The sequence below is a fragment of the Rhinolophus hipposideros genome (genome assembly GCF_964194185.1).
Source record: "Rhinolophus hipposideros genome assembly, chromosome: 7".
Lineage (NCBI taxonomy): Eukaryota > Metazoa > Chordata > Mammalia > Chiroptera > Rhinolophidae > Rhinolophus > Rhinolophus hipposideros.
Genome location: NC_138053.1, coordinates 35568488 through 35595742, shown reverse-complemented (window position 1 = coordinate 35595742; position 27255 = coordinate 35568488).

Below are 27255 nucleotides of genomic sequence, written 5' to 3'. Positions count from 1 at the left end.
TGAGACTTAAACCTGGTTGATTAAAAAAAAAAAAAAAAAGTATTTTTAAAGGTTTTAAAAAAAATCATGTCCCTGACTGCTTTCAGTTTAATCTTAACAGCTTAGGTATATAAAACTGGCTTTCCTTTCCTCTTGAAGGGTCATGAGATTCTAAATATGATTGCCTTCCAGGCAATTCCCTTTTTTTTAAAGTATAAATACCACTTCTGCTACTAAACAGAGTAAAGTGTAAAATGTAATCATCCACAAGCCACTCTTCTTATTTCCATGCCTTTGAACCTACAACAATTGCCTTACATCTGCTACCAGTATTAGCTACAGTAGATGTGCTTTTATTAACATTCTTTCTTCTGAAGAAAAAACATAAAACTTTCACTGTGGTCATGAATGTGTTTGCTTCAAATTGTCCCTGGGTCCTTGGATCTCAGTGAGGCTATAGAATTGATTCTCTCTTTGGGTTGAGAGGCAGTTCAACTGATTACTCTGCAATTCTGAGTGCTCTCTGGATGACTGGGAGTTTTGTGTTTATGATCTTATTCATGCAATTCTCTTGCACTCTATTTCCTAAGGTGCAAAGGGTATGATGACAGCAACGCAGTCATTACCTGACTGGCACATTTTTAGACCTGGTGTTCAAAGCACAGAATATGGAGGACACACTATTGGTCTTTGTTGATAAACTTGGCCCTGAGTTTTATTAGGTGTTTTTGCTGGTTTGAGAGTAGATTTCTCCAACGTGCACTTTTCTGTCAGAGAGTGAGTATGCTGCTTATTATCTACTGCCATGGGGTGCAGAGGAAACAAGACATCTCCTGGATAATGGGAAATGCTAGAGCACACCCACTCCATTCTCTTCAATGCACTGTGCTTTGTGCTTTCAAAAGCCCGGTGCTTCCAGTGGCACCAGCTTATTGCCCCCAAGATCTCCTTCCCTCTCTTCATTGAGTATCTATGAAATATATAATAAACGAATGAGAGAATGATCACTTTTTGTTCCATGATCATATAGTTTGTGCATGATTGAGTCAGTGACAGTGTGACTACCAGAATAAACAACATGTAGTATAAGCAGATAGAGGGATCTTTGCGTTTGAAGGTGAACTTGTGAGAACAGAGGGAAAAGAGGTATCAGTGAAGCATGAAGGACATTATCTGTGTTACTCAACCTCAACAGGAACTAAGGGCTGAGAAAAATTTCACAAAATGTTCGGTGTTGCAAGGGACAGTATAGATGTATAGACTTGTGATTCTCAACTTTGACTGCAAATTAAAATTATGTAGGCATTTTTCATATTGACTTGTTATTGAAATATAACATGTACAAACCATGAATTAATTTTCACAAGGTGAATACAGTGTACCCATGTAACCACTACCAGATTGAGAAACAGAACGATCCTAGTTATCAGAAGCCCATGTTCTTCTAGTCATTACCTCCCTATAGCAGTAATCCTTGTCCTGACTTTGAATACCATAAAATTAGTTTTGATTATTTTTGAAATTACTTCCATGGAATAATAGTATATTATGCTCTCTGTGTCTTTCTGTTTCTTTTTCCTTGCTCAACACTATGTGAGAGTTCATAATAAGCAGTAATATATTCATTTCCATTGTTGTCTAATGCTCCATTTGTGAATATGCCACCATTTATTTCCCTATTATACTATTGATGGACATTTGAGTGGATTGAAGTTTTTGCCTATTACAAATAGTACTGCCATAAATATTACTTTATGAATACTTTGGTGAACACTTATAACCATTTTGTTGGGCATATATCCAGGAATGGAATTGCTGGACCATGGATATGTGTGTGTTCAGTTTAGTGTACACAACTACTCATTTGCCAAAGTAGTCATTCCAACTGACACTTAATTTCTAGGTACTCCCCATTCTTGCCTATCTAGGGACTTAAAAAATAATGCCAATACCTAAAGGTCCACCTGAGTTCCACCACAGAAAATTTAAATCAGAGTTTCTGGGAGTAAGACCCAGAACTGATATTTTAAAAAATCTCCCCAGATGGCATTAACATGCACCAGAGAAGAAAATCCCAAATCAGCACTATTAAATGAGGTAACTGGGGCATGAAGAGTGAAAATGCTTTGCCCTAGCCACCTAGATAGTGAGAGGCCCGGGGCTAGGTGCCAAGTCTCCTGACTCTTTCTCCAAGCTTTCTCTTCATAACCAATCTAATTTAGAGTACTTTCTCATTATTCCATTCTCATATTGTGAAAATGAACTTTGATATGTGTAAGGTGTTTTTTGTTGTTTACGAGGCAGTTTTTCAGGCTTTGTGAGATACATAGAGTGGGTATGCAGGACCAGCAACATAATTTGTGGGATCCAGTGGAAAATGAAAATGTGAGTCTCTGTGTTCAAAAATAATTAAAAAGTTTCAGACCGTATCAGCAGAGCATTGAACCAACCATGAGGCCCTTCTAAGAGTGAGTCCCCTGTGTGATTGAACACCCACGAAGCCAGCCCTGCAGGTGTTATTATGTGCAAGTTACAAGTCAAAAAGGAAGGTTCAGTGACTTTAATAAGTCAATGAGTTAAGAGCAGAGACTGGTCTGATGATGCCTGCATTGCCTTTCTGGCTAAGCGGGTGAGCATGTCCCTTTTCTTTTGGATTTTCTAAGAAAATGAATAAAAATGATATAGACTAAATGCAAAAAACCCTACAGAGGAAGAATGTGTTTTTTTTTTTTTTTTTTTTTTTTTTTAAATACGGGATCATTTTGCAAAAGGAATAAAGAACAAATTTTGGGAAAATGAGATCCAACTAACTGCTGTTAAAGCTGCTGCCTGGGCTCCTTGCTTTCACACTCTTTTTGGACATCTATGCTATATTTTCTGAGACATCTGGCTGATAAACTCTATCCCGATGTTTGGACCCTCACAACATGCCTTGGGTTAGAGGCAATAGAAAAAAACACAGATGGAAATATCTATTCACCTTCCTAGGGTAAAATCATCTAATAAACGTGGAAATGTGAAGGATCTTGGGATATTAGGGTGGTTCCTAGTGTAAGTGGGCGTGGAATTGGAAAAGAAATATTGTAAGATGTAACTCTCCATTGTGTTTTGTGACAAAGTAATAATAATAATAAAAATCTCCCCCCACCATCTTCAATTAATCTACTCCGTCCTCTCTCACCATCTCCCCAAGTCATTCTTATAAATCTATGATAAACTACAAAAACTAGAGGTAAATTGTAATCAGTGAGCTACATTATCAGAGATCTAATTATAGGGGATACTTTCTATTTAATTCTGGTACTTACGAAGCTTCTCTTTGCCCCTTTGTAGTTGTTGAGGCATTTTTCTGAATGTCAAGCAGTAATATGTAACTAAGACTTTTTTTCTTAAAGTGGTCTATTTTTTTCGATGTATAGCTTCAGCTGAATCAGTGTGTCTCCTAAAGACATGCAAACACATTTCTGACTTGGGCTACTCCCTGACACTCAGACCCTGATAGTCCATCCTTCCTATAAGAGTGAGGATTCGGATCAAAACCTAGGACTTGAAACCAAGCCACCACATATTTGAGTCAAAAGGTCTGTGGCCCTTAAAAATATCATTTTCCCTGCTTTACCTTCATTTTCTCCATCATAAAACGGGGATTTTAAAGACTGAATTGTGCCCCTCGCATCCCAACTTCATATGTTGAAGTCCTCAGAATGTGACTGTATTTGGAGATAGAGACTTTAAAGAGGTGATTCAGGTTAAATGAGGACATTAGGATGGGCCCTAATCCAATGTGACTGGTGTCCTTTTAAAAAGAAGATTAGGACATAGGGAGACACAAAGGAAAGAACAAGTGAACACACAGGACAAAGACAGCCATCTATAAGCCAAGGAAAAAGGCCCCAGAAGAAATAAACCTCACTGAAATTTTGATATCTGACTTCCAGCCTCCTGAATTGTGTGGAAATATATTTCTGTTATTTACCTCACACAGTCTGTGGTACTTTGTTATGGCAGCCTGAGCAAATGAATACAGGGTATGATATCATAACACTGACTTCAAAGATTGTTTTGTGGAATAAATGGCATTGGCATGTTGGTTCACTGTAAAGTATAGTGTGGATGTTAGTCACTGAGGTAGCCACTAAGTTTTACTTTACTATCTATGCACACTGTCTGCTTGTGTCCCTTTATCTCCTTCCTCATCCCACGTTTTATTTTTGCCTTTGAGTTAAAGCATGGCTCCTAAAGAAAAGATGATTTAATTCAAAAATGAAAGAGGTACACCTTATTTCTCCCATTGTGTTGGCGTGTGTGTGTTTGTGTGTATACATATATGCTTTATACTTGTATTTTTAATCTAAATAAGAAGCCCAAGTGCCCCTTCCTTGTTGAGAGGTCAAATCCAAAGCAAACACTCAGATGTGAAGGTGCTCCCAGTCTAGCAAGTCCCTCTGATTTGCATCTGTTCCTACCTCCCCTCCTCATTCATACTAAGACAGAGTATGAGAAAGAGGACAGATTAATGTTTTCCAGAGTAATCCCCCGACAGCCTTTTTCTCTTTTGCTGAAAGACCATTTTTCTCGTTAGTTATCTTTAATAAGAGTCCTCATTTTAGTTAATAGGCTGTGCTAATATTACCCTGAGAATAGTTAGTATTTATATAGCAGAGTTTCCCTAGAAGCTCAAAGCACTGTATAAATATTGTCTCATTAAAATCTCATACATCCCCATGAATTAGATTGGTGTCTGCTGTGATTTCCCTGATGTGCAGATGGAGAAACAGAGGGTAAGTGATTTTTGCAAATTCAGAAAAGATGTGAGGGAAATACAGAAAAACATTACCTTTCAGATTTAGAGATAAAGCCTCAGGCCAGCTCCCCAAATGTTCACAAACTGAAAGGCGTTCAGCACAAGGCCACCAGCCTACGTTGTGATGAGTAATTAAAACATAAACATCAGGGTCATTACTTTTCTTTGGGGAATAGAGGTCAGTGTTTTAGCTAGGGAGGACTGAGAAGTACCTGTAAAGTCTTAAAAGCAGGATTTGGCTGTTCTGGCTTTTTCTGGATTGCCAACCTTCCCGTATACTGCTGCTGGTTTATTCAGATAACTTGTGACATTTCCATTTCTGAATCAACCTCTTCAGTAATCCTCTCACAGCAGTATCTAAAACAGAGTCCCACCTAAGCCATCCAATTTACTGATGGCTGTGTTCTGGTCTAGTCAGCAGGCTAATTTAAGGGCATAATCCTGCATCGATTTTTCATTCTTTTGGTACATTGGTCTTTGTCTTTATTTCCTCCTCTGCATGGATTAGTTACATGGCTGCAAAATCTAAGAAACAGTCTTACCAAATTAATCGGTAGTAAAAATTGCTTAATAAAATCTACACAATTAGCGATACAGAATACCAGTATGGCTGTGTCATAAAGCAATGGAAAAGAGATCACACATGAAGGGCTGACAGTGTTGAGGTTATTTCTGCTCCAGCAACTAACTGGTTAATGGAAATAGCAGTGGAAATGATACTGTAAAAGCAGACCAAGGCTGAGAAAGAAGGCAGAGGGGAACCAAGACCCTGCAGGTAGATTTCCTGCTTATGGGTCAGGGCTGAATTGAAATTGTGACTGCAGGACTGACAGGTTTTTATTGTAATATTCATCTTCCTGTAAAATCTGGTGAACAGCTTCCCTACTGAAACAGATAATGCCTACTGCTGAACATCTGCAGTTAGAAAAAGGACTATTACTTTTGGCTGAAAGCTTTCTGATAGAGGATACTTCATTAAGAAAGAAGCAGCAGCCTTCATCTGCAGTGAAATGGGGATGTACCACAGACTTTTAATTCAGCATTTTCAGAGCACAGCAGATTTAGGGGTACTTTCCTTAATTGTTTCTTGAAAGATTCGGAGATTTATCCCATGGGAGGCACTATTTTTGAGTTCTTTGTTCTCTACAATGTAAAAATACTTCCCTATGTGTCTTTTCTTGTAAATTAAGAAAGACTAATTCTTTTGTTCTGTCATCAGACTCAAGATGGTACAACCATCATTTCTTTTAAAAAATATATACATATTTTTAAAAAACAAGGTAATAACTCCCTATATTGATGATTTTTATAAAAGACAAGAGGGTTTTATTTTCTAACAAGTGTGCTTTCTTAGGAGACACATGCTTTAAAAACATTGTTAGGGAAAGATTACAAAGAATATATACATTCCAATTGAGCAAGTGCTAGCCTTTCACACAATGAGAGAGAAATTCCATCTACAGCTAGCTTTGAAAGGACCCAAGTCAGAAACTGTACACTATTAGAATACAAGAACATTTTTCACAGACAAATAAATATTATTCATAAATCTCAAAATTCATTCCACAAATTTCATGTTAAAGGAATGATTATAGATATTTCTTGAGACTAAATATTTTAAAGTCCTACAAATCCCAAGTTACTCTATTTTATGGTGCTATCCAATTTGTTCAGACATTATTTCCTGTTAGGCCATGACATCTCTCCCTATAGACATTCTTTTTACTTTTTGTGTGAAAAAAATTTAGTACTTTTGCACCTTTGCAGAAATAGGGCAGTGATAAGTTTGAGAAAAATCCTGAAAAAAGATCTGGTGAGGCTAGTGTTACTGGCCACTGGAGGGACCCACCCAAAATAGCAAAGCAGGTGAGGCACTTCGATACGCCTCCCTGGGTTGTATGTGCACCCCATGTTCTGGAGTAATAAATAAGTCTGTCCAGTGGGGTTCTGCTAGGCAAATGTGCCAGGAAAGAAAGGCAAGAGAGTTAGGGTTTGGGGTGTGAGGCAGCTCAGTAATCATTTGTTACTCTTGCTGGTACACTGGCCTTTCTCAACATCAGAGTGTTCCTATAACCAGATAACCCCTCCTTCTATGGCCCTTACTATATGCTAGGCATTGCTCTAAGCACTTCGTATTTACTCTTTTAATCTAATGATAAGAATGGGTCCTCATTTTTTTCCCCTTTCACTCACTCTATATACATATCACCCATAACCACACATATGCATATGTATTATATATATGTATATATATGTATTATATATATGTGTGGTTATATAATACATATAATATATATATGTATTACATATATATCTATTATATATATATATATATACACACACACACACACACACACACATATATGATGTATATGTATGTATTATTGTATTCCATCTTTTTTCCAGACCTTTTCTGTGAAACTCCACAGTGGCTGCTCAGGCAATGCTGCTGACATAGGGACTCATCAAGCCATGTCCATTTACAGTCATGTGAGAGTTTTATGCTTGTCACACAGCTAACATTCTAAGCTATTTGAAGGTGGGGATAATTTTTGAAACATTTTGGTGTGCCAGATAGCTCACACAGACCTGGCACAGAGTGCATACTCATCTGTCTGCTGAGCAGTTAGAACCAAACTGGAGTTTTGAAGAAAGAGTAGAATTATGAGTGGCAGAGCTCAATGGAATTATTTATTTCCAAGATCTTATTTTATATTTTGCTCTGTCAAATCAAGCTCTCTTCTGAAGACTTAAAATTCCAATCATAACTGAATATATAAATATGGCTAGGGATTGGAAAATGAGATTATACAGATAATTGGACATTTATTTAGAAAGTAAATGGCTACACTGACTTTCCCCGAGAAATTGGCTTTATTCATTTTTATTTATAATTTAAAACTAATTTACATTGCTTTTATAAAAAAATATTACTTCTTTAACTTGTAACTTTAAAAAGTGAATTGAACAAAAGTGTGGCCATAGTGGTGTATACGGGTGTATATGGACTAAATGTCAGCCCTGAGAGCCATGATGCTAACTGCTGTGCTCTGTCAAGTAAAGCAGATACTCAAAGCTTAGGGTTCATTTAATCCAACCCCTTCTTTTTCTACATGTGTCCCAGCTCACACATTCAAATCAACAACTGGAAGTCAGGTTGCTGGTTTCTGGTGGTCCATGCTTCCCACTACATGATGTCTAAATAAATGTGAATAAAAACGAAGTCAGATTATACTAGAAAGACAGAATGATTGGGTCGATGATAACAAAATGGCTGAATAATGAGGCAGAGACAAGGCTGTCCTATAGGTAGAATAACTAAAAGTATAACCTGAACCATTGGCAGAGACAAGAGTGAAGCCAAAATTCAAATGAAAAAGTAAGAAGCCAAGAAGTGATAGATTAGGAAAGTCTGTAACTAAAATATCTCATTTCATATTATAGATAAAGGAATCCTTAAAACATTTCCTAGAATGGTTTGCTTGGGATTCAAATTAAGAGTAACAGAAGGAAGGAGAAGATAATAGTTTCAATTTGCTTGCCAGCCAATATCTTCAAACATATTCTTTGGTTTCAACATTTTCAACATTCTAATACCTCTGTAGAATTCCAATTCACCGATGTTTAGAGTAGCAGAGTCCTTGGCAATAAGACAAAAGACATTCTGTGAAGAAATGCATGTTACTAGTTGAACCTTTTTCCTTTTAGCTTTGAAATGTTACCCCCACCCCCCAAAGAGAACTAAGATGAGAATTGACCATCTCTATCCAATTATAAACCAGAGGAGTCCTGCAAGGGAGTCAGTTTTATCCTCATTTATCACAGCAAAAAGTCAATAAATGATATGTGAAAGTTAATATGTCTGGAAGTAATAGTATAAGATTTTCTTCTAAGATTTGGAGATATCAACATTACAACTGAAACAGAAACAAGTAGCAGAATTAAAATGGTTTCCCCTTTGCCAGCAGGAATAGGGGATAGAAAAAGTATGACAAACAATTATTCAGTGCCTTTCAAAATAAGGCTTTTTCTACTAGTTTTAGTTGGTTTAATCTTTGTGCACACGTTACTTTAATAAACATTTTTTTTTTCAATTTCAAAAGAAAAGATTAATTTTCCACCATTTTGGGCGGGGGTGGCGTGGAAGGGAGGAAAAACCTACAGAAAGTAGGAATTTGAATGAAATGGAGGGTTTCTTCAAAGGACGTGTCAGTAGCCCTCAGTCTTTTTTTTTTAATAAATGGGACATATTCAATCAATCAAATTAAGATGAGTTTGGCTACTTTCCCAGTGCCTCCCCTGTTTTTCTAGAGCTACTTAGTGACTCATCCTTGCCATAAGGATTTAGCAGAGTAAATGTGATGAGTGAAAAATTCTGTAATGTATCCCAAAGCCAAATCTAAATGCTTTTTTAGTCACTATTTTAGACTGCCTATATCACCCCTCCCTCAATTTGTATAAATAATGGTTGAGCTGCATTTTCAAACTTCTTAATACTATATTAAATAAACACAGCTATATAATATACATTTAATAATCCATTGATTTTCCCTGAGAAGGAAAATTGGTTACTGATACATTCCTTACCATTTTTTAATCTTCCACATGATGAGGCATTCTGAGTGGAACTGCCAGCCGATTTGCCAGAGTTGTAAATCATATGAATGTGTATACCCATTGACCACCCAGGACACAATAATGTTATTGATCATTCACACTTTCACACCTAAGCAATTATCACTAAAATGATCAGACTTTCTGAAACCTGAGCCATATGCCACTAACTCATAAATCAAAGCTGGCGCTCTGTGAAAGGTTGAGTGGGATGCTGGGTTTCTTTTGCCCCATTACTCCTTGGGAACCCTAGGGAGGAATACCTTTCCTGTGAATCCTTTAATTGGCTGTATCCCAAGAAACTCAGCTGTGGTTTGACATTCACTCTGTTAGTGGGAGGCAATGTTATTCAGACAAAGGAGAAAGCTGACAGCCTCATTCTGAAGTCTATGAATATTTAATACAATGTTAGGGTTGCACATGACTGGTAAATAGTGATTTGTCATGCTTAGACTGAATGAATTTTGCATTTAGTTTGCTTTTGCCTTTTGAATGTCTAAATAAAGAAACAAAGAGAATTCTTTAATCTCATAAGCATGTCATGTCCACCACAAAACCATCTGTACCTTGTTTTAGTCAATTGACAAAAATTAATAATTTATACTCGAAAAAGTTTGCATGTGAATCCTTAATTTCTAATTTCATATTTTAGTTTCCAGGTACATGAACAATAGCATGAGCTATTTCCTAATTGTAGGGCCTTTTCCATGTAATTTACCCATTTTTGGATCTTTATTTCCTCAGTCCTAAAATGAGGGCTTGCGTCAAATCAGACTGAATGTTTTATTTGACCGGTACCTCATCAAGGCAGACCTTAAAAACTTATAATCATTAATTTTTCAATGTTTAGAGATTAGATGATTTTTTTCTTAATAACAATTTATGTTTTTGGTCTCTTTGGGGGAAAAAAATTCACAAGATCTATCAACACTGTGACCAATGATCATTTGGAGGCAAGAAGCTGCTAAGCCATTTAGATGGGGTGTGTGCTAAGTAGCGTGCCCAATCCTGCTGTCCTTTAGTAGATTCCTAACTCTGAGGGTTTATGATAGTTTCCATTTATGCAGCCCTTGTACATTACATTTTCCTGTACCTGACTTGCTTTGCACATTTATATTCCCTGTCTGTCCTGTGAGCATGTGTCTGTAACCTATGGAGCCTAAACTCTAAAAATTCTGTGACTCATGACTTTATTTCTCAAGAAGGATCAAGAATAATTTAGCGATACAGCAAGACAGTTTATTAAGTTCTAAGCTGTTTTTTTTAAATTACTAAAAGGCATGGCGGATGGTTCCCGGAAATCATATGTGAGGGAGGGTGGTATTTTGCTGGCATCGGCTGGAGTCTGCCCAGGTCCCAGAGGCTGCCTGTAGTTTTTTCCACAGGGACTTCTCCAGTATAGCTGCTTACTCCATCAAGCCAGCAACAAGAGTCTCCCCCTCCAGTCTGCTAAGATAGAGTCTTATAAATTTTACAAATCATGGGATAGCATGCTATCATCTTTGCAAATCCTATAGGTTGTAAGCAAGTCACAGGTCCAACTTGCACTCAAGGGGTGGGGGGATTGTACAAAAGCATAAAAACCAGGAGGTAGGAAACATGGGAGGTCACTCTAGGGTTTGTTTGTCCACCACATGTAGTAAAATATTTTTTCCTTCAATAAACATTTATTCAGCACTTACCCCATATAGCCTTCATTCACTTAATGAAAAATAAAACTGTAGTGGTAAGTACCTTCAAATATAAAGTTGAATAAGATGCAGCTCCTGCCTTCTAGAAATTGACAGTCTAATATGAAAGTCCGATCAATAAATTTATCATTCTATTTATACTCTAAAAAGTATTCAAAGTATGTTCAGAATGTGCTTCTCGAGAAACTCTTGGATTAAAATATGTGCATTAGACTATATTTACATAAGACAGTGGACTAAAATTTTCAACAAATTGTTAAAACATACTAGGTTCTTTTGCTGAGCTCTAAGTTTACCAGCCAAATGCATTTGATGATTGTTGTAGATAGTGGTTTCCACTCTCCACCTCCCTTTGCTAGTATAATTCAAAATCCACAAGGTAAAACAGTCCATGCCAGACAAAGAAAAGTCCTCAATACATGTTTTTTAAATCTTTGCTTATCTTCTCCTTTATAGAACAGGAAGACTATCGATGGAGAAAGGATGTTAGAGATCCTACATACTTTATTTGTAAATGCTTTAACATTACATTGAGTTTCTCACGGTAAATTGTTAATGGAAAAGTATTAAATCATATATCAAAAATAAGAAATGTCTTACTGTCTTACTTGAACTCACCACTGCCTAACATGTATTACCCTGTCCCCACCGCCCCCATACCGCTCAGGAACAAAACAAACAAAACACAAAATCATATTCCAAGTGCTGACACCAATTTCTGCAAATCAGATTGCAGTCAAAAGAATTTAATTACCACAACTCCTAAAAGATGCACACACAGAACACATGGGATTGTATATGCAGTCTCTACTTAATGTGATTGATACCAAAATTTCACTGGGTACTAATGAGACCCTGTGTTCACTTCAGAGGTAGCATGCGGCCCTTAATTAGGAGAAAGAAGTGCTTTTCACTGTTTAAGACATTTTTTTACCAGGGAGAAAATGATTATTCACACTGTGCTTGATATTATTCACTAAAATGTTTTCTGTAAATTCCTCTCTCAGGGACAAATTTCTATGTATTTTACGTTTTTGTCCATATGTATGTGTAAATAGCAAATTTCAGAATGTCTTTGTCTGTAGATGAGCCATTATTCCTTTATTTGTTAAAAATAAAGCTGTAACACGTGCCCAGATTATTTCTATTTCTTAGAGAAAGGAAAATATGACCATGTTTGTCCTTTTTTAAAAAATATGATTTTGTGTATCAGATATTCCATTTCAAATTATTTGGTCAAATCAGCTTTCAACACACATTCTTGACAACCCGTTCTTTTTGACTGTGAAGGTGGTGCTCATTTTTATCTGAGTCTTGAAGTTAAAAAAGAAAAAACGACTCATTTGACATATTTTTCTTTCATTTATTGTGGATCTGAAGGATAGTCAGACTTGGTGACTAAATGTGTTTTATCCCCATTTACAGAGAAAAACAAGACTTAGGATGTTAAAAAAAAAAAAGTCCTGCTTTTTTCCTCCTTGGTGACTACTGCTTGAAATGAAAAAAAGGAGAAGCATGAATATAAATGTGTTGATTATGGCACTGAAGGCATCAGAAGCCTCTTTTATTACATCAGATATTCCATTTGCACACATATGTGGATATAGTAGATGATTACCATAGATTCACATCTTGCATTTGCAGCTGGGAGAATGCTGTATGTAAATGAGGCAACACATATGCTGGCCATTCCCAATCATCTAGGAGCTAATTGCCTGAATTTTCTGAGTTTAGGCTTCTTCTCCAGTCATTTCATCAGTTAGGACTCCATGAGGCAACTGCTTCATTTGCAAATAGCTCCTCAGTTAAAATTCCCCATTAATCTTTGTTGAGCCTACATTGTGAAATAATGAGGTGTCAGTTGTCTATTTCAAAATTACTGTCTGAATATTTTTTACTCTGTTGGGAAGCAGTGTCAAGTGTATCCGTATGTTGAATGTGAGTGCTTCGTAGATAATAGTATTTTAAGCTAAATTTCAAGGATTTGATGACTGTGGAGTTTTTCATGCAGACAGTCATTTTCTTAATGCCAAAGGGCTTTTTAATGGTCAGTTTCTTGCCTGATTCATTTCCCAGTATGCTATGGCCTCAAGGATTTTTAAAGTCTGTTGTAAAGATACATAGGAATGAGGCAGCAAAAACTGAAAGCCAGCATTAGTAAACTTTGTGTGCAAATGAACAGATGAGCCAGCAGGATGGAATAGCAAAAGTGTTATTTGGGTTAGCCTGGGTTTCTCCCCAAAGTGAAAGTACACTCAGATCATTTTTTTCCATGGAAGATGTGCTTCTGACAGTAGTGTCATAATCTGCAGATTGTACAGCCTCACACTTTATAATCAAGGGGATTGAGTTGAATTGCTGAGTTCTTATTATATGAGGCCAGACAATTAAGTTCACAAACTTGTTGCAATTATGTAGCTAAACATTTTTGATATCAGAGAGATTATTCATTATGAATTTGTACCAACTGGACAAGCAGTTAACCAAATTTACTGTTTGGAAGTGCTGAAAAGGCTACGTGAAAAAGTTAGACAAAAATGACCTGAACTTTTCACCAACAATTCATGGCTCTTGCATCATGACAATGCACCATGATACGGCACTGTCTGTGAGGGAGTTTTTAGCCAGGAAACAAATAACTGTATTGGAACACACTCCCTACTCACCTGATCTGGCCCCTAATGATGTCTTTCTTTACCCGAAGATAAAATAAATATTGAAAGGAAGACATTTTGATGACATTCAGAACATCAAGGATAATATGATGACAGCTGTGATGGCCATTCCAGAAAAAGAGTTCCAAAATTGCTTTGAAGGGTGAACTAGGCGCTGGCATCAGTGCATAGCTTCCCAAGGGGAGAACTTCGAAGGTGACCATAGTGATATTCAGCATTGAGGTATGGAGCACTTTTTCTAGGATGAGCGAACTTAATTGGGTAAATGCTGAATAACACACATTTGCTCTTATGAAGTTTATCTCCCAGTAGGCATACTGTCAAAGGAATAAACCAATAAATATACAACCAATATAAACCTGTAAAAGGCACTAATTGAGCACTGAGTATGGAACTATTAGATGGCAAAGACCTATTTTTTTGGAAGTCAATGGAGCCGAGCTCTTAATCTGGCAAAAAAAAAAAAAAAAAGAATGTGAAGTCTCAAAAAGAGAGTAGATCGACACAGTAATTATTAAAATAATACGTCCTGGGTTGGGTTCCCAAGAAACAGAGGCTGAGAAGTGTGTCCTGAGAGTCCTCTCAGAAGAAACCTGAAAGCAGGTGAGGGAAGCAGAATAGGGCCGGGGAAGAAGCCAGAGAAAGGTGTGCTCTCAGCCTGATCCTGTGGGGAGCTCCGGTGCATGACTGGTACTGCACTTTGAGGTGCATCAGGCTTTTGTTCTCCATATCAGTCAAAATTGGCTGTAGGATGTAGCATTTCTGGGTGAGCTGTCTCCTGTCCCCTGAAGCCAGTTTTTCCACAGAGACATAGCTCTGAGCTATTTGCAGCAACAGGAGGATGGATGGGTGCAGAAGCCTGGCACAATAATGACTGATGTTTATTGCGTGCTTACTGCTTTAAGGGTCCAGCACTCGTACAAGCATTTCACAAGGATAATATGTGTTAATTCTATGAGGTATATGATAACAGTTCTCCATTTGAAATTTAAGGAAACTGAAGCACAAACAAATTAGGTGAACTAATCGAGGTTGTACAGCAGGGAAGTGGCAGAGCCAGGGTTTGGACCCTTTCAGTCTGATTTTGAAGTACAGAGTAGCTACCCTATTTCTCTATACATGTTATAGTGAACAATGCCATTTCACACTAGACAAGTAGCAACAAAATTGGTTGTAATTTGTTTCTCATTTCTTCACAGAAATAATTGTCTAAGTTGTGATTAAACTGCCACCTACTCTACAGGAACTGAAATTTCCTGTAGGAAATTTCCTGTAGGAAATTTTCAGGAACTGAAAATTCCAGGAAAATGTCTGCCCATATCCTAGTAGCAGTAGCAGCTCCTACATGTTGACTCCTTTCCCATTTCTGGAAAAGACCACATTCTTCACATCTCCTGATGTCTGCTTCTCTCTCCAGACTGGCCATGTTTCCGCTCACTTTTTGCATTCCAGCCACATCTGTTTTCTGATTGCATCATGTTCCCTCCTGCACAGGCTGTTCCCTTCGGCTGGAATGTGATTCCTGCCCAAACCTCTTTGCCCCCAACTATGTGCTTGGTTATCTCCCAATTATCCTCCAGGTCTGATTGATCAGGCTTCACTGACTCCACATCCTGCTTCTTTGACAGACCAGGGAGTTTTGTCATAGATTCTCATCTAACTATGACTCTTCTTTTCAGAGCTACTATCTTTTTTCATGTTTATCGTATATACGTTGGTGAGATTGTTCAATTAATGCTTGTCTCCTTCGTTCGTCTGCAAGTTTCATGAGGGCAGGAATTGTGTTTGCTTTCACTCACTGTTATACCCAGCCCAGGGCCTGACACATTGTGCATACTCAATAGATATTTGTTAGTAAGTGAATAAATGAAGGAAATAATGTATATTGTCTGCTCCTAGGTTTTCCATTGAAGACAACTGACAGGCTTGCCTCTCTGGTCCAGATGTTTCTGGTGCTCAGAAGTTTGGTTTATCACAAGGACTTCTGTCCATCCAGCAGGCATGGCTTGCTACAGGTCTACAACCTCTTGGTCTGATGCAGCTACTGCCAACCAAGCTCTGAGATGCTCTGCAGATCCTCTACCCCCACTCTCCATCCTTTATTGAGAGCATCATTCATTTTGAATTATACACATTTGAGAAACAAGGAGCCATTGGAGGCGATCACTATCTTCTGTTACTGTAAGGGTCGTGTGTGGATGCATTTAGGATTTCACAAGTCTCCGCTAATGTTTGTAAGTTTCACTTTTAAAGTAGCTAGATCCACTAAAAACACACCCATTTAGGAGCATGAATATTTACACTGATATTTTAGTAAAATACCTTAAAATAAATAAGACAGGTATTTTAAGGCTTTTAAATAATGCATCCCAAATATCTACGAATATTTTGTTCTGCTGGTATTTGTTTTTACTAGTAACAATCTTAAAAGAATTCTAGACAGGATTTGTAATGAGTGACTTTCACTAGGAGCTGAAAAAGGAAGAAATAACATATCTGTACCTGTGTTTTTCAATTATACTCTCAAATTGATCTTTCTGTGGTAGACACTAGTTTCAAAGTAGAAAAGTTGAGATGGATAGTATTAGGTTGTTGCAAAAGTAAATGCAGTTTAAAAAGTTACAAATAATTGCAAAAACTGCCATTACTTTTGCATCAACCTAGCACTTCAATCCTCTACATTTTCCATGTTATTTTACTGGCATAAAGAAGGTGGCACCCATTGATTTGAAATAATATTTTGAGATATATATATATATATATATATATATATATATGAATTGACTTGCATTGATTAACTTATTCATTCATTTTTAAATAATTATTTACTATACACCAAATTAAATATGTTATTACTTTATTATGTATTATTTAAACAATTGAATATTCTGTTGAGATTATATCCAGAGTTTGTCAAAGGAAAAGCATTATAAAAGTTCTTAGCAACGTTATTATTATTATTATTATTATTACTTCATTATTCTTGGAACAATCTTGTGAGCTTTGGACTTAATGGCACAGTAGGTCATTTAGATCTGTGCCCTAAGGAACTTGACTGAATATCAAATTGAGGCCAGCTCTGCTAAGGAGTATTCTAAGTACTAACGTGCAAATAAAACTAAATGTAATAGTGGAATAAAAAGATGAAGCTTGGCCTATCAAATTGCAATTGGGGATCTACAAAGAACGTAATGGCCTGTATTGGAATTTAAATATTAAAAATGGAATACACCACATTTGATATTTATCCTGCTTGATCATTCTTCTCTAAGCTCAGCAAGGTGATCCAAAATTCTAGTATTTTTATATCTTAACAGATTATCATTATACTTACAGTTTCCTTATGCATCTAAAGAGAAAACAAATATCTAAAATTGGAACCCTATGATAGATCTTTCTTACTGTGCTACACATATTTCATAAAATGAGCTAGGGCCAGAACCCAAGAATTCCCTTTATGACAAGTAAGGTGATCAAATACTTGTTGGCTAAATTGGAACAACTTTGAGAGGAAAGGATGGTGTTCTGAAAAGTTATACTTTGTCACTTGTTATAGCCTTTGTTTTAAAGTCTATATTATCTGCTATAAGGATTGCTACCTTGGCTTTTTGTTGGTTTGTTTCTATTTTCATGAAATATTTTTTTTCCCATCCCTTCACTTTCAGTCTGTGTGTGTCTTTTGATCTGATGAGTCTCATGTGTGGTTTCGAGATATGTAAGGGTCTTGTTTTCTTATCCATTCAGCCCTCCTATGTCTTTTGATTGGAGCATTTACTTCATTTACATTGAAAGTAATTGTTGATGAATATGTAGTTATTACCATTTTATTATTAATATTTTTTAATCTTTTTTTTTCTTAAAGAAGTCCTTCTAACATTCCTTGTAATACTGGTTTGGTGGGGAGGAATTCCTTTAGCATTTTCTTCCTGGGAAGCTCTTTATCTGTTCCTCGATTCTAAATGACAGCTTACTAGGGTCGAGTAATCTTCATTGTAGGTCCTTGCTTTTCATCACTTTGAATATTTCCTGCCAATCCCTTCTGGCCTGCAAAGTTCTGTTGAGAAATCAGCTGATTGTCTTAGCAGCTCCTCTGTAGGTAATTAGCTGCTTTCCTCTTGCTTCTTTTAAGATTCTTTCTTTATCTTTAACTTTGGCATTTAAATTATGATGTGGGCCTGTTTGGGTTCATCTTGTTTGGGACTCTCTGTACTTCCTGAGCTTGAATATCTACTTCCTTCACCAGGTTAGGAAACTTTTCAGTCATTATTTCTTCAAATAGATTTTCCATCTTGCTCTCTCTCTTCTCCTTCTGGTATCCCTGTGAGGCAAATGTTGGTATGCTTGATGTTGTCCCAGAAGCCCCTTAAACTCTAATATTTTTGGATTCTTTTTTTTTTTTTTTTGCTGTTCTGATTGTGTGTTTTCTGCTACCTTATCTTCTAAATTGCTGATTCAATTCTCTGCTTCATTTAATATACTATTGATTCTCTCTAATATATTCTTCATTTCAGTTATCATACTCTTTATTTATGACTGGTTTTTATGTTTTTTATTTCCATTTTTATGCTTTCCATCTCTTTGTTGAATTTCTCCCTGAGATCACTGGGCATCCTTATAACCAGAGTTTTGAACTGTGCGTCTGATAGATTGCTTGTCTCCATTTTGTTTAGATCTTTCTTCTGGGGCTTTGTTCTGTTCTTTCTTTTGGGAAATATCTCTGTCTCCCCATTTTGGCTGTCTCACTGTGTTTATTTCTATGTATTAGATAGGGCTGCTATGCCTCCTGGTCTTAGTAGAGTGGCCTTATGTAGTAGATGTCCTGTGGAATCCAGTGGTGTAGTCTCCCTGATCGCCATAGCCTATTCCAGGTGTGTCTCTCGTGTGGGTTGTGTGTGCCCTCCTGGTGTAGTTGAGACTTGATTGCTGTTTGCACATCACTAGGAGAGGTTGACCATCAGGCTAATTTGTTGTGAGGACTGGCTGTGACTACAGTGGAGGAACTGTTGTGCAGTGGCTGACCCTATAGAGCAGGGTTCACTTTAATGGAGCTCTGTTGCCTGCTCAGTCTTCCCTTCGCATGTGTTGTCCTTGGAGGTGGCAGGGTGATGCTCCGGCCCAGTCTGAAGCTGGCTATTGATCCGGCTGGCCCCAGGGCCTCCTGGGAAGGGACCTACTGCAGGCAGAGTTCAGCTGCAGTCTGTGCCCTGCCTGGGGCCACCTGCATTAACCACAAAGCAATCCAGAGATTGCTTCCACCTGCACTGTGCTTGGAGATGCCTTGAGAGGCCAAGTCATGAACGAAGGTCAGCTGTTGCTAGTGTCGGGCTTATGGCTGCTTATCCAGAGTTATGGGACATGCTGAAGCCAGATGCTGCTTGTTTGGGTATTGTGAACCTTTGAGAGGTTTTAGGAATGTCTGTAGCATTAGCCAAGGCAGGCTGTTTGGAAGGAGGAGCCACTGGAAGTGATTTGGGCGTGCCTGAAAGTTGGGTGGGGCGTGGTCTCAGGGAATCAGTGGGGCAGGGCAGATGAATGGAATTAGTCAGTTTGATGGAGACTCAGATTGGCTTCTGTGAGCGTGTGCACGCAGGGAGGGGGCAGGCTTAACATGGAGAGAACGGCTTCTGCCAACTCCTCCATCTGGGAGAAAGTTCCAGTTCTCACCCTGAGGCTAGACAACTCAGTTCTTCCTTGTATGTCCCTAGTGCCCTTCAAGTTCCTGCCCAAGCACTGGAGCTGAGCGCAAGAACAAATGACTCCATCAGCAAGTAAGTCTGTGCGCAGTCCCTCTGGGTACCTGGGAGGGCAGATAAGCTCCGTCTCACTCAGCCACAATCTCTGTTGGTTTTCACAGCCAGAAATATGGGGACTTCTCTCCCCAGCACTGAAACTCTGGGCTGAGGAGGGGCTGGAACCCCTTGCTCCTCAGGGACGGACCTCAGCAGCTGAGATATTTCTTCTGATTTTTAATGGTCACACATGGGTGTTGGACCAGCCCATTCCTACGTGTCTCCCTCTCCTACCAGTCTTGAGATGGCTTCTTCTATATGTCTGTACCGTGCTGCCCCCAAAACAAGACCTAGCCAGACCATCGGCTCTAATGCGTCTTTTGGAACAAAAATTAATATAAGACCCAGTCTTATATCACATAAGTCTTATATTAATTTTTGCTCCAAAATATGCACTAGAGCTGATGGTCCAGCTCAGTCTTATTTTTGGGAAAACACGGTCGTTGTAGGGCTTCGGTTAAGCTAGATTTCAGGTGATTCTCAATAATGGCTGTCTTGTGCTTTAGTTGTAATTAACGTGGTTCTGAGAGGAGGTGAACACAGCATTTACTTACTCTGTCGCCATCTTGACTGGAAATCTAGTGGCTTCCTAGCTTTAGTAACTTGTACTTTGTATAAGTGATTAAAATTTTCCCTCCGCAATCAGAGTTCCTCTAACCAGTTTTAGGACAGTTTGCGGTGCAAAGAGCTACCAATTGACCTGTTCTCATCTGTAAGTAAATATTTTTGAGGGTGTAGTTTCAAGCATTATCAAGGTGGATGATGTATATATTTATATCAGTGCATGAGCAAAGTGCATGTGTGTGCAGGAAAGTGAGGAGCTAGTTTGACATTGTCCCCTCCCTTAAGCTTTTAAAAAAAATGCATAGGACAGTAAGGCTAACATACACAAAGCAGTTTTTAACAATACAAAATTTACCTAAATTTTGATTTGCCCATCAATTGGAATGGTAAAGGCTACAGGTAATTAAGTACAAAATAAAGGATTTTTATTAGTGGTGCTTATAATTAAACATAAAATCAAGAAAGATGACATCTTAAGTTTAGACCAAATGTTTCTTTGAGCTGATAATTATATTTTTGCTCAATTGACATGTCTTTCAAAAGTTTTATTTATTTTCTCTGTCTCAGTGGCTTCTCTGAGTTCAAAATGTGTAAACAGAATTCGTCCCCATTCCGAATGATACAACAGTGAAAACCTTACTGATTTCTGTCAGATTAAGCCTTGAATAAAAGCTCCTAAGCAGAAAGCATGACCTTGTATCTGAAAGGGTAAAACAAATGGCAGTGAATAACGTGGCTGAATATAGGAGGAGAGCAGAGAGGAAAAAAAAAAAGTTTCCAGGCTGAATTCTGGTGCAATTCCATTACTATCTTTTTATGTATCTGCACTGAATACAGGATTTTCTCATTAGCTAGCCTAGAATGCCACGGAATTCTGATTTTCATGTTCTTTCTTTCCATGGAGTATTTCACTGCATTCCTCTTTTCTCTAGGATAATAAAATTCTTTATTCCCTAATTGCTCAATGGAGGATCCACATGGCTAGGATAATAATGAGCCGGCACATAGCCTTGATTTCTCGAAGGCTCTGTGGATTCAGAGAAGTCACAAGGTTTGCTAAAGTGAATTCCTTTTTGCTTGCATTTTGTCCCTCAGGTAATATAGACCAAAGAGGAAAGCTGCAACTTCAGGCATTAGTGGAGAGGTCCCATGATCTGGAAAGGAACTTTGTTCAAGCGAGGGCATGTCAGCCCCAGAGCTTTTAAAAAAATGAATCACCGAGCTCAGACATTTTAGCGAAGTGCCACTGAAATGACTTGACGTAAGTGGCTGTATAACCTAATATCACCTTTCATTGACTCTAAGCCAAACCATTCACATTAGAGATTCTGCTGGAAGCCTGCCTAATGTTTGAGGGTTTATTTCTACAAATCCAAGGTAGACGGTATAAATACTAATTGTTTGACTAATGAGAGGAAAAGCTGCACAACAATGAAGGTCACTAATGACATCCAAAGATAAGCACTGGCCATGCTGTGTGGCTGGTGGCTCTAGTTCTCACAATGCAGGTTCAGCATTTTGAAGAGCATCATTCCCCGAGTTGTGGGGGATGCACTCCCTTCTCCTGATTCCTCCCCACATGTGGACCATGCAATAATCTGAAAAGCATCGCTGCAATGTTGGTCCTCAGTCTTATTATTATTTTGAAAATTCAGTGAGATATCAGTGGAAAAACACCAGTCTCACTGGAGTCACTCTGTGCAGAGGAGTTAAAAGATCAAGGCTGATCATCAAGTTACTATTCTGTCGTGCGTTTTAAGGATCATCCTGATGTCATATTGAAATACTAAGTAGGAGCTTTGATAGAGTGTCTTTGCTGGTGTTATTTTTATCTCTAGAATACAGTTAGTGGTCTTTGGAGGTTTAATGTTGATACATTTTTAAAGTTTAGAAAAGTAAAATAGTATTTGTAGGTAAAAGATTGGCTCACATGGCATTGATATATACTTCCTCTAACACACTTTTCAGTAACATTGAGGTTTTTTTTACTATAATTTACCACCCTGGATTACTAGATGTTAGATATATTTTACAATTTATGACTGTATTTCCAAAACAAGCTCAGTTATTTATTTATTTTGAATGAGTGTCTTATATTGGATGAATAGAAACTTGGACTTAGAACAAGACTGGGAATATTTCTTCTTACTTCCATATTTTGGCTTTGTCATCTTAGTATTCCCCTAATTTATATTGGCTAGAACACATGTCACAAGGAGAATGTTTAAAAAAAAAAAAATGAGAATATTTAGCTGGGTGAAGAGAGGACTTAGAAGGAATGCTCAGACCGTCATCAAATATTTTCAGGATTCATGGACTTCGTTATTGAATGGCTGGATAGAGAGATAAATGGATAAATGAATGAAACCCCAAGGGGAAGGCACAGGGAAGCAGCATGAAATGGTTGAAATGACACACATGCTCTTCACTCTTAGGGAGCTCCCCTTCTAGTGGGGATGAACACAGACGAGAAGGCATTTCCTCTGTAGGGTAGTGAGTAAAGGAGTAAAGAATCTGGGTCTGAGTAGCTCCATAGGACAGAACCAAAGCAGGTGTCAATATTTGTTAAAGGTTTTTTTTAAAAATAATAAATTGTATGTCAAATGATTTCCCAAATTTAACACTGAATCTAATTCTATTTAACAAATGTTTATTGAAGACCTTCTATGTTCAGTCCACCCAGAACAAGAGTAAATATGCTTCTGGGTGATGATATTGGAAGGGGCAGCTTAAAGGGTGATAAGAATGCTGTTAGGAACTTGCTTTCCCCAAGGTACTCGTGCTCCGCATCCACAGCTGCAAGTGCATTTGACAGTGTCTCCAGTGTTAATCACCGTAACAATAACCTACATCCTTGGGACCAACTATTTGGGAGACCACCTCAGGGATACTGTGGATGCCCGATCATGGCATTGTACACCAGAAGCTAAACATTAATGAATGCCAACTATAATTTTATATATATAATGTGATGGCTCGGTGCGAGATCAGAGGGATAGTGGATGGAGGGAGGGGGGTTCACAGTGTGAGGGATATAAATGATGAACGTCTAAGTAGTACCTTGTCTTGTACACCTGAAACTAATAAATTAAAAAAATAAAATAAAGTAAAAAAAATAAATAAATAAAAGAAAGTGTCTCCAGTGTGACATAGTTCAGGCATTAGGCCAGTATGTGCAATTATTTAAGTAGAATAGATTAAACATTTTTTTCCTATCTAGTTTGTGATAACTTTGATTTATACACACGCTCTTTACTATACATTAACTTTTAGTGAGAATAACTGGTTTTGTGAGATGTGTATTTATTTCTGATTAAAGAAAGAGGACCCAAGTGTTCTTTTCTGTACTAAGGTTTATTAGTAAACTGTTCATTGATTCAAATACTCTTACAGATTAGTTGAGGACAACATTGGGAGCAAACCATTGCCAAGCCAGGTCTGAGGTGTTTGCTGTGGAATGGCCATCCTCGGAGTAATAACCCAGCAGGAAGCAATCTAGTCTTGGCCAGGTGTGTTAGAGTTATTTTTAGGAATTAGACTTAGCACTGGCTATTTTTATATTGTGGGATACTGGGTTAATTTTTACAGAGAATAAATTGCTTCATGAAGGTTAACAATTTTATATGTTATAGAAAGTGTTGAGTTGACGTTTCTTAAAACGGAACGTTAGAAATCTCATGGAGGCTTTCAGGAAAGTTATACTTTCAGAGGATGTCAAAGAGAACAGAAACAGAATTGTAGTAATTAAGAAATGATTAGCTAGTGTCATTGTTGTTCTTAGCAAAACTATTTTCTCCCCTCCCCGTCCCAAGCAGTATTACTTTTTCTTTATTTTTGTAACTAGACATCTATTATTTACTGTATATTAAATTGAGCTAGGTTCCTGGAAGATAACATTTTTGTATATGTTCCCTTTAACATATTTTTATAATTACTGTTATACATGTTCATAGTAGAAAATTTGGAAACTATAGAAAAATATAAAGAATTTGGAAAGCACCAATATTCCCATCTATTATTATTGTCTTATTACTTAATTTCCTAGTCCAAATTATCCTATTGGGATTGCTTAATTGGAAAAGGAAATGAGGGGAGATGGAGAGAAGGAGAGGGAAAGAAAGGAAAAGGAAAAGGGGAATGGAGAGGAAGAGAGAAAGAGAGAAATCCATTCTGGCTACTCTCCTGTTGCAGTTAGCAAGGTGATGTTGGAGGCTTAGACTATACATGTACCTGCTAAATTCCATACAGTACGTATCAGCTGGACTGCCACCTTGGGCTGATGTTTTACTTCACAGGTAGAGATTCTAAAGAAAAAATGAAGAATGCTAGAATGATCAAGTGTGGGTAAATATCAAAGACATCTTTTTTCATTTAAAAATCTCAATAATAATTGTTTTCTACGAACTTCCTGTTATAAACTGACTAAATCATGAGGATGTAACGTACAGCATGGTGACTATATTTAACAATACTCTATTCCATATTTGAAAGTTGCTAAGAGAGTAGTTGTTAAAAGTTCTCATCACAAGAAAAAAGTGTAACAACATTTGGTGACAGGTGTTAACTAGATTTATGATCATTTCATATACAAATGTCAAATCATTATGTTGTACACCTGAAATTAATACAATGTGACATTTCAATTATACTTCAATTTAAAAAAGCAATGACTTTTTAACATATGTAGGAGTAAACTGTATGACAATAGTAGCACAAAGAATTTGGGGGATAAATGGAAATATATTGTTGTAATTTTCTTACTGTATAAATTTGAAGACTAATAAGTTAAAGTTGTATCTTGTAAACCCTAGAGCAGTCACCAAATAATACAAAATTAAGAGGTTTTGCTAATAATCCAAAAGTGGAGATCAATTAATCTAAATGAAAGCAAGGAAGTAGATAAAAAGTAACAAAGAGCACTTTGGACAAATATAAAATAAATAGCAAAACAATAGCTATAAAGCCAACCATATTGGGATTATATTAAATACAAATGATTAATTCTATTGCCCATCTATGAATTCAAGGCAGTCAGACCCATTATGCCTCAATGACAATTTTCTCTTTACACTCCAGTTTTAACCATATTATTACTTAGGCTAATAAGAATGCCTCTTACTGTTTAGGAAAAGAATCACATAAAAGGAGAGTGAAAAAGAAAAATAAATAAAATTATGCTTATTACTTAATGGTGGTAAATCAATGAGAGAGAGACAGAGCACAGAAGTTAACTTAGAAATATTGTCAAGTCCAAGTGCGAAGTCCTCAGCGTCACTTGTGCAAGTTGCTTCCATGCCTGGCTCCTGGTTCGTTGTGGCAGTGAACAATTTCTCACCTCTATGTACTTCCAGGAGCTCTCTGGGTTTTTCTGTCTTCTAGTTCGAAGACTGCTGACCCCAGGATTCTGAAAAATGATCATCATTTTTCTTTTACCCTTGCCCAGTTTAAGGACTGTTGCCAAAGCCTGGCTTACTGTGCTGAAATTGAACTGTTCCTGATATTGACAATGAGAATATACATTACATTCAGGAAAAGCCTTTCCCCAGCTGACTGTTTCAATAATCTCTTGCCGTGTAATAAACCAACACAAAACCTAGTGGCTTAGTGTCTGGGCTCATGCCAGTGGCTGTTTACAGTTGGATGCTGGGCTCGACTGGGACTACTGGGTTGTCTGGCATAGCTTTGCATGTGGTATGTCTTCTTCAAAGAAGCTGGGCTGGGCTTCTTCAGTGAAAGCCAGTGTGTCAGGAGACATTATATTCCAAGCACAATGTTTGCTAATATCCTGTTGGCAAAAGCAAATCACACAGCCAAATCTAATGTCAACATGGGCCTACAAAAGTGTGTGGGTACTGGCAGGTGTCATGCACTAGGGCTGTTAATACAGCCACCTACCACACAATATGTCCTCCAGCACAAAGTGAAGGAAGCAATCTTTCTTCAGACCTCTCCATCATAGCTTCCAATGTTCTGCAAATAACATCTGAAAGAACATCCACCACTTTTTAAGAACATGAACTAACAGACAGCAATCTAAATACATCCTTGAGAAAGAAATATTTGCCTTAGGAGACATACCCTCCAGGATTTTTCCTCTACTCAGGAATAAGCTTTTTCAATTTCATGGACAGTATTTTAATTCTTTGGATCCACATTGTTTAGAAACTCTCCATTTCAAAAGAGGGTATTTACTCATTATTTGTAAAACTAGTAACACTGGGATGTTGTTCATCGTACCAAAAGGAACAATCTTCCTCTAAGATAAATTCGAATCTATCACCCTTTAGACAGCAGAAAAACTACTTGTAAATTTTCAATAGTTGCTATTACTATTAATCCCCAAATGAGTAAAAAAAGAAAAGAAAAAAAAATACCTTGAGGTCAAGACTCTCCTCAGACTCTCCCAGGTAATTTTACATACTTCTGATAGAACTATAGTATCTAGTTTCTGATGAGAACTCTTTTTCTAACATTCTCATTTTTCCTTCTGAAATTAAAAATGTTGACAGAAGATATATCCATAGTGACCATAATTTATATCCACAAAGAACCATTAAATCTTGTTCTCATCCTAGTTATGTTCACCTTGGCAAAATGTGAAACTGTAGATTGTTGAATTTGCAGTGGCCTGTTGAGATTTCATCCAGTTCAGTTCCCATTTTGCAAATGAAAAAACTGAAACATATTAGGTGACTGGCTTAATGACACAAAGTGAATGAATTGGAGAACCAGATTTAGGTCTGCTTTCTTTCCTACAAAACTGTCTCTACAGAATACTGGACCAAAAGTCAAGAAGAAAACTTAGATCCTAGTTCTCTAACTCCCTTTTGTGTGAAATAGAGTCACATTCTTCTTCTTTTTTTTTTTAACTTTTAAAATTAGAGGATCTAAATAGATCATTTTTAAGTCTCCTTCTCACTTCAAGCTTCTAGGATTTATACTGAATTTTGAAAATAACATGCTGGATTTACAATTAAAATTTCAGTAAATGCCACTAATAAATATTAATTCTCATTTTTATTGCCTTCTATTTCTCACCTTTAAATTTATTTAATGAAACCAAAATTGTTAACCTAAGATGAAAGTTCAAAATTTCTGAAAAACGCATGAAGGACGGGAATGTGAATTATTCTTGGCCT